General features: G+C 41.9%; 1 protein-coding gene across 2 annotated transcripts in view; it reads right to left on the reverse strand.

Annotated features, from left to right (window-relative positions):
- SETD3 (SET domain containing 3, actin histidine methyltransferase) overlaps positions 1-13832 on the reverse strand; it is a 53862-nt gene extending 40030 nt beyond the window's left edge. The window contains exon 1 of one of the 2 annotated variants that reach the window (XM_048950197.1): positions 9361-9460. The gene's annotated coding sequence lies outside the window, so the exon portion shown is untranslated. Of the gene's footprint in view, positions 1-9360; positions 9461-13699 lie in introns of those variants that run through there. The other variant, XM_048950196.1, reaches the window with a different exon arrangement.
- Between the last annotated feature and the right edge of the window lie 150 nt (positions 13833-13982).

Below are 13982 nucleotides of genomic sequence, written 5' to 3' on the forward strand. Positions count from 1 at the left end.
CATTGCAGCATTTACAAAAACACAGCTGCAGGTAAGTTTAACAGAAAAAAAGTCTAAGACGAGAAATTAAGAAAATATAAAGATATCTTCCTCTCATTCAGTGTGTAAAACTAGAAGCTTCTAGCTTGTAATTGTGTTCAGCAGTGAACATAACTGTTCTAAGGAAATACTGTATTAGCTTTAAGTATGTTACTATTAGTTTTTAAAAACTCTGAAACTGCCTCTTTCTGTCTTACACACACCTTTCCAGAGATCCCAGAACTCTTGCAATGCTCTCTGTTCCCCTCCACAGCTCTTCATCAACTCCACACTGCCTTCAGAAGCCTCCCCTTCTAGCTGGGCAACATCATCTTTTGTTAAGTTTGGCTACATCTAAATACACTGAGCAAAACTACCACCATTCATGTTGATTGCTGGGCAAACAAGCCAAACATATCCTATTCTCAAGGCAGCTTTCCCTTGAGCAAACTGGCCACGTCATGCTTGAACTCTTCCACTCTGAAATTGGATTGAAAATGTCCAACATGCTGACGGATGAAGAGGGAAGAATGACCAGCAGACAGAACTGACGTGACTGCAGAAGCTTCATTTGCTTCAGCCATTACTTTTGAGTTTACAAAGCAGTAAACCAGTTACTCAAAACTTCACTGAGCTGAGTTATAAAACAACCACTGAGTCTGGAATTCCCACAGCAAGAGTTATCTGATTAAGTCAAAGGGATCACCAGCATATTCCTAACGCAGTGGAATGCCATAATATTGCATCACCTTTGGTTCAGATCATTGTAGATGCCAATTACATTATGTCCTCCTTCCATAAGTTCCCACCCCACCCATCTTCTTGCCATATACCAGCACAGAAGGTGAGGGGTGCAAATCCAGAATGGGTGTTAGAAGGACAGAAATGAGTTGATGAGGGCAGACAAGGAGAAGACAAAGAAATTCTCAAGATATGCAAAGAGCAATGGGAGCTGAGCACAGTAGGTGGTTGTGGGACACGTTCCTTGGCTGCTCTGACATGAGTAGGATGTACACAGACCAGGCTTGCAATTTTTTTTTCTTTCCAAAATTGACTGCCTAGACTAAGTCATTTTCCCCTCTACTTCTGTTAAGGAAGTGTATAAACATCTTGTATCAACATACACTGAACATCCAGGGGCTTAAGGGACGTGCCTATAGGCAACCAATATCAGTTCTCCCATCTGTAAGCAGGAGAATGCACTTTACATTCTGTATGACCAGGCTGAATGGGACTTTGGCCTTTTGCTTCCAATACTAGAGTTAAGGGTTGGGTTTTTGTTTTGTTTTTAACTTGAATCTTATGACTGCTGGTAAAGATAAACACATTTTAGTGAATAGAAAGCATGGAATCAAGAAGTGTAAGAACAGCGTAGGTGGAGGAAGATATCTGTGATCTTTAAGAAAATTCAGTTTATACACTTACAATGAACACTATATTTGCTTGTAAAAACCACCTACATCATGTCACTTGGAAACCACATTAACACTCTCATCTCTCCTGAAGTATTAATCTAGATGTTCCCAGTAAATAAATGGCTGTTACAGTTTCAATGCCTTTCCTTCCAGCTCTCACTCTCATCCTTGTTGTGCTTTATCCCTTCTTGCTATTACCTCTCCCAGCACTACCCTTCCTTTTTTTTCTTCCATTTCCCCCATAAACTTGCCTCAAAAGCACTATGAAAGACAGTATCATTGCAGTTCACTATGTACCCTTTCTCCAACATGTTTCTGTAGTTGTTTTTAAATTGTAAGATTGTAACAAGGCAGTCTTTTCCCCCAACTTTTCAAGGGCATCTGAAATATTACAGTATTTCAGTGGTAACAAAAACTAACAGGAAAAAACACTAAGATTGATGGTAGAAAGCCTACACCATTTCCACTTAAGAATGCATTCTACTTTGAATGCAATGTAAACACAGGACTTCTACCTCAATCTTTTCTTTCTGCAAGCTATCTACCCTACAGAGGCAACAGCCTGAGCAAACAGCTGCCACTTTCCCCAGTATCTCCCTGCTTCTATGAAGAAAAGTTGGGCATTATCCATCTTCTCCCAGAGAGATAGCGAGAAGTTTCTCTGCCTCTTTTTACAGTCTATTATTTTCATCCTTTGCCATCCACTTCTTTTCTCCTGCCAGATTTTTACCATAGAAAGAATCATGACAGCAACCAAGAGCAGATCCTTCTGCAGCTACAAGAAAAGCACCACAAAGAGGGATTTTTCTTCAGTGTGTTCATCCAGCTTCTTGTGGTCCAGGCTGCATCTGAGTAAGCTTTCTTTCTTTACAAGGCTGTAAAAATCCCCAAGCCAGCTTCTCCTATTTCATATGAGTTTCACTTTTACCTCCCCTTGAAAGACCTTATTTAGACACATGACCCATTTGCAATGGGACTGCACATTTCCTCTCTCAAGAGAAGTGAATGAAATAATTTGTCCCCACTTCTTCTCAACAAGAACAGTCTTCCCAAGATAAACTCTTCAAACCTCATGATTTTTCATTCAGGTATTTCCTCTCAAAGCACTTCCTCCATTATCAGCAAGCAGCTGGATTTTACTCCCTTTCAGGAACCTTTTACCTCTGCCTCTTCTCCCTGTTGATTTTCTTTAAGAGATCTGTCAAGCCAGTAGGTCTGAGCCTTGGTGTTCCTTAAAGAAAGTACAGAATTGTATCCAAAGTATAGGCATCTACAATTAACAGAATAACGTTTGAAAACAAAAGAAACACTGAACATGAGCAAAATCAGAGAAAATAAATATCAGACCAACGCTAAAAATTTATCTCAAGTTTTCACTAATTAAAAGAACTTGGCAACAAAAGGTTTGAAATCTACGCCTCTCCTCTTAATGCCTCCAAAGGAATGTTTTTCCTCTTACTAGAGGATGAGTTTGAATAGATACTGCAAATGAATTCGTTCCTATTTCAAAAGCAGTTAACATCAACTAAGTATTTAAAAAATACTAAGAGCACATTGTTGGTTTTGTACTTACTCAGAAAAATCCATTTTTCTGAGTAACTATTTTCCAACAAGATGCTGTTTTTACTTAATTTTACAGCTGGGCTCTTTAGGAAGGCATAAGGCAGTCACGTGGCTGACACGTGCTTCAATAAACCCTGATGTAAAATACATTTTGATTGTTTGTGAAAATACTGCTTATGTGCTTTAAGCTCCACGAGCTGTTTGCTATGGTTACACAACCCCAAAAGCAACCCCTTCCAAAGATAAAAGAGATTTTATAAGGGTTTGGTCCACAAGCAATTGAGAGCAGTTGCTGCCAACAACAACCCTCCTGATGCTCACCTAAGAGAATTCTCCAAAATACGCAGTAAAACCATTAATTAAAAAATGCAAACATCGTTCCCAATTTCTACTGCCACAGCTATACATAACACTTGTAGGGGTATATTGCTTTTCTCAGATACAAGCATTTCAGCTGTACAGGTATATCAGAAAGTAACATACTATCACAAGTCGAATTCCGAACGGTGGTATGCTAAAACAGGAACTAGCAACTGTGTGCTACCTCCTGTAGCTAAACAGATTTCCAGGAGTTCCATACAGCCACAAAAATCCCATCAATTTTCAAAACAGCTCCTGTGATGGTTTAACATGACGTGTCCTGCTTCCCAATGCTGCATGCCAACAACAACCAGATTTCTCTGCAGAGTGAGTTCAGACAGAGGCTTCCTGAAAGTTTGAGAGAGCCTTGGATGCAATTGAAGATTATGACAATGGTATCTAAGCATTATCATGCAATATATCATATATATCATGCAATTTGCTTTTTGAGTCCCCAAATACAGATTTCATGTGGGTCAGCCCTCACAGCAACTGCTTCTTAGTCAACAATCTGAATAATTTTAATGATCAAAAGAGAGGACGCCTCTTTAAAACAGAACTCCACCTAACTTGGCTCTTTCCACCACTCCTGCCTTTGAAAAAAAAAAAAAAAATGTATTCTGGTATTGAATGCAAATTCTTTAGGATGTACAAAAAAAAAAAATAAATTAGATGTTGATTGATATATCTATCATTATATTACGCTGTCTGCTTCACACAGCACACAGAGTGGAATAAAGTCTGCTTGAACAGTAAGAAGTTCTGGTGTATCACTGCATAGATTGTTATTATTATTTTTTAAAGTCCTCTAATTGTATTATAGTCAATGACATAACTAGCACAAAACTAGGGAACAACATATATTCCAATTAAGTGGACTGTCTCCAAGGAAGAGATTTAAAGCCAAAGATGCTTAATGTCAAGGACTACCATTTAATTGCAACAATAATTCCACCTAAGTAGAATGCCCTCAAGCAACTTAGCAGAAATAGGGCCCTTGATTATTTCTATGCAGTGAAAAAAAAAATTAAGTCTATCAGTTCTGTTTATTTTTTGTTTTAACACCTTTGTCTACCCTCTGCTTTCTGCACATATTGCAACTCCAACACCATTTACCATTGCCGGCTGACTGCTCCTTCCAGATAATTACAATCATTACAGGACAGCCCACATCTCTAATCACAGCACAGGCAGCAGATGCCATAGATGCTCCTCCCAGCATCTGGGATTTTCTAATGTGACTAATCCAAGCATTAAGAACCTCATCCAAGCAGCGAGGTGACACAGAATGTAACCATACAAAGACACCACTGGCCCTTCATTCTGAAGGGCTTCCTACTCACACACATTCCTTACAACACTTACATGCTGATAAAAACCCTTGCAAATACCCCTACCAGACAGTACAGAGGAAGGAAGATATCCACAGCACCAAACAAGTTTGCACAGACCTTAGGAGCTGCTCCATGTTACACGGCAGCACACACAACTCCTGCCCTCAAAATGAGTTTAATTATACCTTCATCTCTTCTAGCAGCATACACAGGCTGACCGTTCCAGCACCATGGCTTGAACCACAAATCCCTTCACGACCTTTATTTGAGCACTCAGTTGACATTACCCAGTGTACGTGAATCTGTTAATATGTGAATTAAGAGGAGAATTTGGGCAGCTTTAAAGTAACTGCTGTTTTTCTCTGGATAACAGTTTCTTCTAACTTTTCTCCACACTAATGTATGTTGGCACCACACCCACACTAGCAGTGCTTGGGATTGCTATCAGACCACCAAGAAGACCTCCCCCCACCCCCCAGATGGATGCAGAAATGTATATTCAAAGCATAGCAATGCAGAGGACACCAGGCTTTGGCCATGAACCACAGCACATACTTGTTTGAACACACATTCACACAAATATGTTTTGAAAAGCTTTTACTATGAAAGCCTAAATTATGTGATGCAGTCTAGGATTTAATACAGTTGGAAGGCCTTCCCAACTCACTCACCTTAAGTCTACTCCCCATTTAGTAGGGAAATCATGACCAACTTGGAAGAAGAGACTAGACATTTTAGATGAAATCCTGGCAGTAATTCTAGACCTTGGAAGTGAAGGAGCAGGTTCCTCTTAGACTCTTTTCATCTCTTGGCATTCATAGTTGGCAACCTGAACCCTCAGAGGTTCCAAGTTAACTCAAAGTGACAGTGTAGGGGGTTTGAAATGAAAGCTTCTAATACAAGCATTTATTGGATTATTGGAGGTATAAGAAAGGTGCAGAAATATTAAATGTATTTGGCCTCAGCCCTGAGTTTTCAGATGTTTAATAAATTATACATAGTTTGATAACGATGTATACAGATCACAAGGCACTGTAAACTGCTATGAAATGTTAATCTTCACACTTCAGAACAAGTAGGGTGGGCACAGTAGTAGTTCTGCTTGTTTTGGTGTTTATTTGCATGTTTGCATGTGACAAAACAAACCAAAGCAAAGATTTTAAACATTTATTTTAGCACAGAAGTGCCAATTGTAAATGCATTGCTCCTTGCACTCTCAGAATGCAATCAGGAAGAATATTCCTGCTCCTGCACTGCCTCAGACCACAAAAGCCCCATGCCATGTCACTGACCTATCCTGCCCACCCTAGAAAGCACATGACCAGACCCTAAAAGTGTTCAGATAAGGAGCTGCAAACAACTACAGGACCCCACAAATCCCTATGAAGCCTGAGTATCTCTTACCTCCAGCTCTTCCAAACTGATAGCTAAAAACATTTGAATATCTGCACTCCTATTTTACTGGGACTGCCTCTGCACAGTCAGGATATAAGAAGGGGAAAAAAGCATCAGCATGACTCCTGACAAGAGTGCTATCAATATTAGTATTAATATCCTGCTTCCCAGCTCTTGTACTAAGGAGTTTGCTACTTCCACAAACAGAACTGTTATGCTTTAATCTGACAAGTCACCAGATACAGACACGACATCCACAGTGGAAGCAACCAAGGAATTCTTCCTTAAAGAGCACAAGTGACAGTGCTGATACGAGCACTGACTATGGCCATGCAGGGGCTGCCCCTGACACCTCACTGCTCTGTCTCTGTACACCACAGAAAATGCATTCTGGAAGCAGCAATGTGCGAAAACATGTTCAAGCCAGGTCTTGGTCATTCATCTGATCTGACATTTCTGAACTTGCTGGAAAATAAAGTTGTATCCTTAGAGAAGATGAAATGTTTCTCAAAGTTGCAAAGACTTTTGCTTTCCTCAAGCACAGGAATAAGGAATAAGGCCCTGGTGGAACACATTCAAGCTGCATCACTACATTAACTTCCCATCTTCAAAGCAGGTATACACTAAAACTACGGCTGCAGTTTCAAAGAGTTTGCAGCACAAGTCTTTAGTCTCTTGTATCATCAGAAAAAAAGTAAAATTTACTATTTCTACCTCTGCTCCACTTCCAGAGAACAGCTACAAAGACACTGCAAAGTAAAGCAAGCATTTATCACATTAAGCTGTTGCTTCACCTTAGTCTTCCAAATGCCCATACTTCAACTACATTGCAGCAGTTTCTTCTATTCAGACATTGATATAAAGGTTTAATAAGCCAGAGAAACAGGTTGTGTGAGTCAGGCATCCTACAATGATAAGAGAACTGCAACATTATCTGCCGTTGTTTTAAAAGCAGGACTTGCATTTTTTTTTTATTTTTACATAAAGCTGTGAGACAGAGAAAAAAAATGCTACTTTATGATCCCTTGCAGACCTCACTTTTATTCCCCAGCATCATCTAGGAATGAAGTCAGAAATAACTGAGTGCTGACTTTTAAAAAAGGAGAAAAGAGATACCGATCTGCATCTGACTACCATGTGAGAACACAACGGTCATTTTCTGCAGCTTCAAGCTTTTACATGGAACAGCTTCTTCACTGTAGAGCACACAAAGCCTCTCCAATTGGTCTGACAATGCCAGCTTCATTTTGCTCTTGACAGACAGAATCAGATGCAGCATGCTCCAGAGGGAATGGACGCTTCTCTATTTTAAGGAGTTAATATATTAATATGCTGCCAATGCAACTGTGCATAGCAAAGTGGAAGATTAGACGCTGTTGCCGGTCATCCAAGGCAGACAGCTATTCTCCCTTTCTCACCAGACAACCCATGCTACTTTCCACAGGTCTAAAAATAATGCTCCAGCAAGCATAGGTCCTCGAAGAACAAATCCATCCATACATAGCTGAGCTTCCTGCTGAGACACTATTTGGAGAAGGTAGCTTCCAAAGAAAAGATTATCCAGTCGCAAGATCATAAACGCATGTATTAATGTCAGGAGTATCAAAACCCAGGCGGTATTTCATTCTTCATAGTGAGTAGCAGTAGTTATAAAAATGCTGCTGGTTTAGAGATGTTAGCAATGGAACATCAAAAACTGTTGCAATACATCAGTTTCATCAAGTTCCTGAACCTGAGCAGCTCTAGCAATGCCACGCAGAAGCCCATGGCCCACCCAGATTACAGTTCTATGCAGCACTCACCCAGAAGGCTGTGAGCCAGTTTTGGAAAGCCCATTTTATGTGTAAAACTAAAAGCCGAGCATGACAAACAGGTCACAGAGTTTTAAACACACAATAGCAACTATTCCCTAATAACACGTTCCTTCAGAAGCAAGCCATGCAGATGCATTAAAGAATTGCTTTTGTATCAAGGGTTGAACTGGAAGAACTCAAATTAATATTTAAAGATGTGCAAGGGACCAGCAAAGACTAGAAGATATGAATATTTTAAGATATATCTTATATATAATACATATAATATATCTTACATAAATATAATTTAAGATAATATATTTTATCACTAGTTTTAAAGAACTAAGAAGCCCAAATTTGTAAACCTCTTTTAAACTATTAATAGTCAACAGAATAGGAAATTGGTGACAATTCAATATACTCCCATTAAACTCCTCTTCCTTCAAGAAGAGCAATTTAAAAAAAAAAAAAACCACAAAACAAAAACAAAATAAGGTGTGGCAATTTTCAGAGCAGCAGAACAATTGTTTTGATGTGAACATTGAAATGCTGTTGCACACATACAAAAAGGTGACAAAGCCCCCCTAAGCATAACTCTTTACTTTCAGACAATACTTTTCAAAGTTGCAATAGTCCACTGCATTTCAGAAAAAAAATGTAGCATGAAATGCTCCAACAAACCTCACATAGCTTCCTACAGTCAGAGAACCAATGCAGAAAGGTAACTCAGTATTTACTAACTCAGCAAGTGCTCTTGGTTTCACTAACTGTGCTCTACTGGCCTAACACTTTCACCTACTCCAGGAGAACGGCTTTGAGAACTGAAGGATAGAAAGTGACACTCTGATACTCTTTCATTTTTAAGACCTGTAAACAGGTGAGACTTCTCAACAGTCACTTCCTCCATCCTCAGAAATGGTCTGTTGCTGCATGCAGGATGTTAAGCAAAGGTGAGAAGAAGGCAGCATGAATGACTGTTGCCATTTAACCTAATTTATTGCTCAGCACAGTGCTAACATGGTGTGGGATATCCCTTTGGCCAGTTGGGGACAGCTGTCCTGGTTCTGTACACTCCCTGCCACCCACTGACAAGTCAAGTGAGAAGCTGAAGTGTCCTTGGTTTAGTGCAAGCAATGATCTTCAATAACTAGAACAGTTATCAACATTATTCTCATTCTTAATCCAAATAGCACTATAGCAGCTGCTAGGAAGAAAATTAACTCTATCCCAGCTACTGAACAGGGTACTTCTGTCAAAACTCAAACAACAAAACAGAAGAGGTAGAAAGCAAGCCACATGACATGAAGGAAGACGTGAGACATTGAGTGCAAGGATGAAGCTAAGAAAGCCAGAGCCCATTTGGGGTTTAACCTGGTAAGGAACATGAAGACACTTCCAAACACATGAAGGGCAAGGTGACTGGGATTGCTCACCATGGAATTATGAAGAGTAAGCCACACTTGACCAACAGATGTTACTTACCCCCATTAAGGCCTTTGAAACTATTGCCATCACATACTCATGGACAGGCTGACAGAGGATCAGTCAGTGAGGCAGGCTGCAAACTGGCTGAACTGCTGGGTTTAAAGAGTTATAACGAGCAGCACAAAGTTCAACTGGAGGCACTCACTAGTGGCATACCCTGAAGTCATCACTGGGACAAATGCTGTTTACTACCTGCTCTGCTGATCTAAACAGTAGGACAGCATACATACAGAAAACAAACTTTATCACAAAGTAAAAATAAGAGTGTCTCAGATGGGCCCTAAAACCAATCCAACTCCTTGAAGGCCTGGCTGGAAACAGTCTGCACCTCATGCTTGGTTATCAAAAACCCTTCTCCCAGAGGAGCTCATAGCTTAAAGGGACTAAGTTATCACTGTACAAGCATCAAAGTAAGACCCAGCATATCAGAGATACTGGACTGTCAATGCAGGTTCCGAGGGAAAAAAAAAAAACTTCATACTACACCTTTTACCTGCTCCACTAAAACAATACCACATAAAAACTTTGGTCAGTAGGGCTTTAAAGTACTAAGACAAAGATCTACTTCTACTACTTGCTAAGAAACATAGGCAGTATTTACCAGCGACTTAAGTTTTATTGAGTTAAATAATTCAACCATTGTGTATCATATCCTGCATGTGCTTACAAAGTAAGAACTGAGCCACATGCAAAACTTTAAAATCCAACTGCAAGCAAAAGAGCTGCAGAGATGCATTCACCTCCAGCGCAGGTTATTGACACTCTGCAAAAGTGACTGCAAAGCAAAAACAGACACAATTTATAGTCCATGCTCAGCTACAATAACTTCAGGCTATAATAACAGGCTAGTTGAAAACTCCAGTGGTTCAAGCACTGCTGTCCAATCACTTCCACAAGAGCTGAATCACCTCTTTCAGAAATCAGGGACACAGAAGAATAAAATAAGACAGTACATAACTCCTAATCTATCATTCTCTTTGACCTGGTTTTGGCTAGGATAGAGTTTGTTTTCTTCCCACAGGCTGCAAAGGTGCTGTGTTTTGGATTTAGGACAGCTGATAACACATCAATGTTTACTTGTTGATCAGTGTTTATACCAAATCAAGGACTTATTTGCTCCTAACATTTAACAGTCTAACAGCAGTACCAAAAATCCTTCTGAAAAGCATAGGATATCTCAAAAGAGAAGTTATACTCCATTTTGATTTTTAATAGGACATCAGCAACTATAGTCCCAGAAACACGCTTTTTGCTCATGTTGTACTACCTGGATATGAATAGCTTCAAAGCTTGTAAACATCTGTTCATATATACACATAGGAGACAAAACCTAACTCAACCAAATCTTTCCCACCTCAGCATGCTTCAGAACAGGGCTAGAAAGACAAGCAGAATTCTCCCTGCAGCTGACAGGTCTGCTGCTCTGGCCTGGTAACTGATTCCAGAACTGAATGTGAGCCTTCAGTGCCAATTCTTCCCCACTTCAAAAAGTAAGGAACACAAGAGGCATGAATAGAATTGCTGAACAGTACGGGAAGGGTAGAGGACAGGGATAGACTGAACAACCAGAATAGTCATTTGGTGGAAAAGCCAATGTAGGACAAGTAGCTAAAAACAGAAAAAGGGAACAGAGAAGGTTACGGCAGACAAAGGGCGAGTACAAGAATGTAAAGCAATGTTAAAAACACTCTTGGGCACTGAATTTGCCTTTGAATTACTAAAATACAAACCTCTTCAAAGTGGGGCTCCAAATAGATCACAGCTATACAACATCACTGGAGCACACTTAAGATAACATCACAAAGTAGTTTACTTTTAGAATTTACACTCAGTAAAGCACTATTAAGCACCCGAAATCAGGCACAGGAAACCGAAGCTTCTCTAAGTTAGCTGGCAAAGGATAGCTAGAATTCAACTCTTAATCCCTTGTTTGCTATGAAAAAAAATGGTACCACCACAGGTTTGTCAGCATCCATGCAAGTCTACAGTGTCTAGAAAAGAGAATGTTGAACCACTGCTACACGCATGCAGTCTGCAAAGAACAAGCTTCATTATTCTCTCCTTAGCCTGAAGCTAAGATGGGGTCTATTGTATGCAAATGCTACTGCGATACTGGGGAGCAGCCACTCTGCAGAGTAGCAGTAAAATAAATCCCTACAATAAGCAAAATCCTTATTTGATCTGCTTACAAAGAACACTGACACCAAGTCCAGCTAATTATTTGGGAGCTAATCTCAAACACGTTCAGTTTTCTAACTAGAATTCGAGAGAATACCCAGGGCAATATTCTGACCTGGGATACTGAAGATGCTCCTGTATTCACATAACACCACAGTCCTGTCAGTTTGACTCCTGTTTCACTTCAGTTGCTAGTTAGATATTACATTCAAGACTGCCTCAATTTAATAATTTCTTACCCAAAGTTTAATTCAAAAGTAAATCAAAATGCTGAAGGGTAAAGAAGAGTGCCTAAATCCAAGACAACACCCCAAATCTATGTACATATTTTATAATTACTATCACCAGCTTGCTAATTGTGAACTGCTACACTGAGAGCTGTAGTACTGTACATCCACCCTCACCCGCCTTCTGCAGAACTTACTTAGGCAGAAGGAATGCTGCTTACTATAAACACCTCGCTGATCTTCAAGGGAAGACAACTTACTAGCTGCCATGTAGGAAACAAGCCAGGCTCTTTTTTAATGATTAATACATTCAGTGCCTCCCCTTTGAGCCATCTCCTCCTAACTATTTAACCAGAAAAGTAAAAAATAAGCACAGAAAACAGGTAAATGGACTGTTAAACTCTACCACTTCACTTCTGTTGTTTTGTTGCTTTGAGTTTAGCTCTTCCTGAAGACTAACAGATCTGCAAATTCCTTCTGAGCAGAATTAATGAAAAAATTTCTTTCAACGTTTTTGAATGTCTGTTTTTATTTCAATTATTAACCTCGTGTCACCATAACATAGCTTTGAGGAATGAAGCAAATTATCCAGTTGACTGCAGCTACCAGAACACAGCCTAAACAACCCAGCTTCCAGAACTACTTGATGCTTGTGCCACAGGCATCAGGGCTTGGTCTCGAACAGTGGTCTACTGAACACTCATATGGTGACAGAGAAGCTACAGATCAGCACCACTATGGTGAAGTATAAAGCTCTAGATACATAGACCTCCTCTGCTACAGAGGTATTTTCAACTGTACTTCAGCCCAGCTAGCTCAACATAACTCAAAGCTCTATCAATGCACAAGTTGACATGCTTGAACTTCTACCATATTAAGTTACTTAACAGAGTAAAGTTATCTGGAAGCATTCCTGCCTTCCCACCATCACACCATTCCCTGCAGCTTGTACTTACTGGCTTATTATTTTACACCAGGAACCAGACGCAAGGCATTCAGAACAGTACAGCCATTTACTCACCTACAGTAGTTTCAATACACTGTGGTTTTTTATTTGATTTTTTAAACAAGCTTACAACTGAAAGCAGAAGAGTTAAGACATTAAGGTAATGTTACTAACACCCACAGAACGGAGGCATCTTTTGAAGAGACAGGTGGTTGTGTTGCACACCCTCAGAAGGGAGAAAGAATTTGCACTCGCTTCATCTCACGCACAAAATTAAGTTCACAGAAGAGCAGGTACCAGGCCTCTCATCCCAAGCTCCACACTGCAAAGAACAGCTTCCAGAAGGAAGGCTGTGGTTGTTCTGACGGCTCAGTGCAGCGTTTGGGCAGCAAATCAATTGCAGATGGAAAATTTAGGAAGTCGTTCAGAACTAAAGACAATTGTGGAGCACAGCTTCACTTAAGCAACCCGTAGCGAGCACGCTGGGCGGGAAGAGGATGAAGAACAGCTGTGCAAAGTTGGGTTTCAGCAGCCTCAGGGGGCGACCTCCGTGTAGGAAAACAGCTTAACTGACACTCGGAAGAAGTATTTAACGGCAGCCCCGCCGGAACCGGCGCTGGGGAGCGGGAGGGTCGGCGTCAGCGAACGGAGGGAGCGGGCAGCGTGCGAAGCGCGGCACGCACAGGGATTACATCACGGGGAAAGCAGCTCCAAGCGGGGCGTCCCGCTCCGGCCTCCGAGGGCGAGGCTGAGCGGAGGGGGTCGCGCTGGGCTCCCCTCAGGCCGACCCAGGCGGAGAGGCGAAGAAGGGAGAAACGCGGCGGCGGGCGGGAAGCGACGGGCCGGCGAGGCCTGGGCCGGCGGAGCGCGCCCGCGGCACAGGAAGGGAGGCGGCGGGGCGGGCCGCGGAGGGACGGGCTCCAGGAACGACACCGCCGCGCGGGAGGCCGACGCCCGAGGGGTCCCCGGCACGACCTCCACTTACCTCCCGCGCGGAGCGGCCGCGGCCTCGGCTACTGGGAGCGGCGCCGAACCCAGGCCGTCCCTCCGCCGGACGCCGCTGCCCGCGGGTGGGGAGGCGGAGGCCGGGCGAGGCCCAACCCCGCTCAGCCAGCGCACGGCCCCGCCCCCGCGCCGCCATTGGTCCAACTGCGGCCACACGGGAGGCTCCGCCCCCAGAGGGACGCTCGGCGACCAATCCGTAGGCTCTCCTCTGCCGACCCTAAGAAAGGGCATGGGGGCTTCTCCATTGGCTGGGAATTATCCCA

The sequence above is a fragment of the Lagopus muta genome, chromosome 6 (assembly GCF_023343835.1).
Source record: "Lagopus muta isolate bLagMut1 chromosome 6, bLagMut1 primary, whole genome shotgun sequence".
Lineage (NCBI taxonomy): Eukaryota > Metazoa > Chordata > Aves > Galliformes > Phasianidae > Lagopus > Lagopus muta.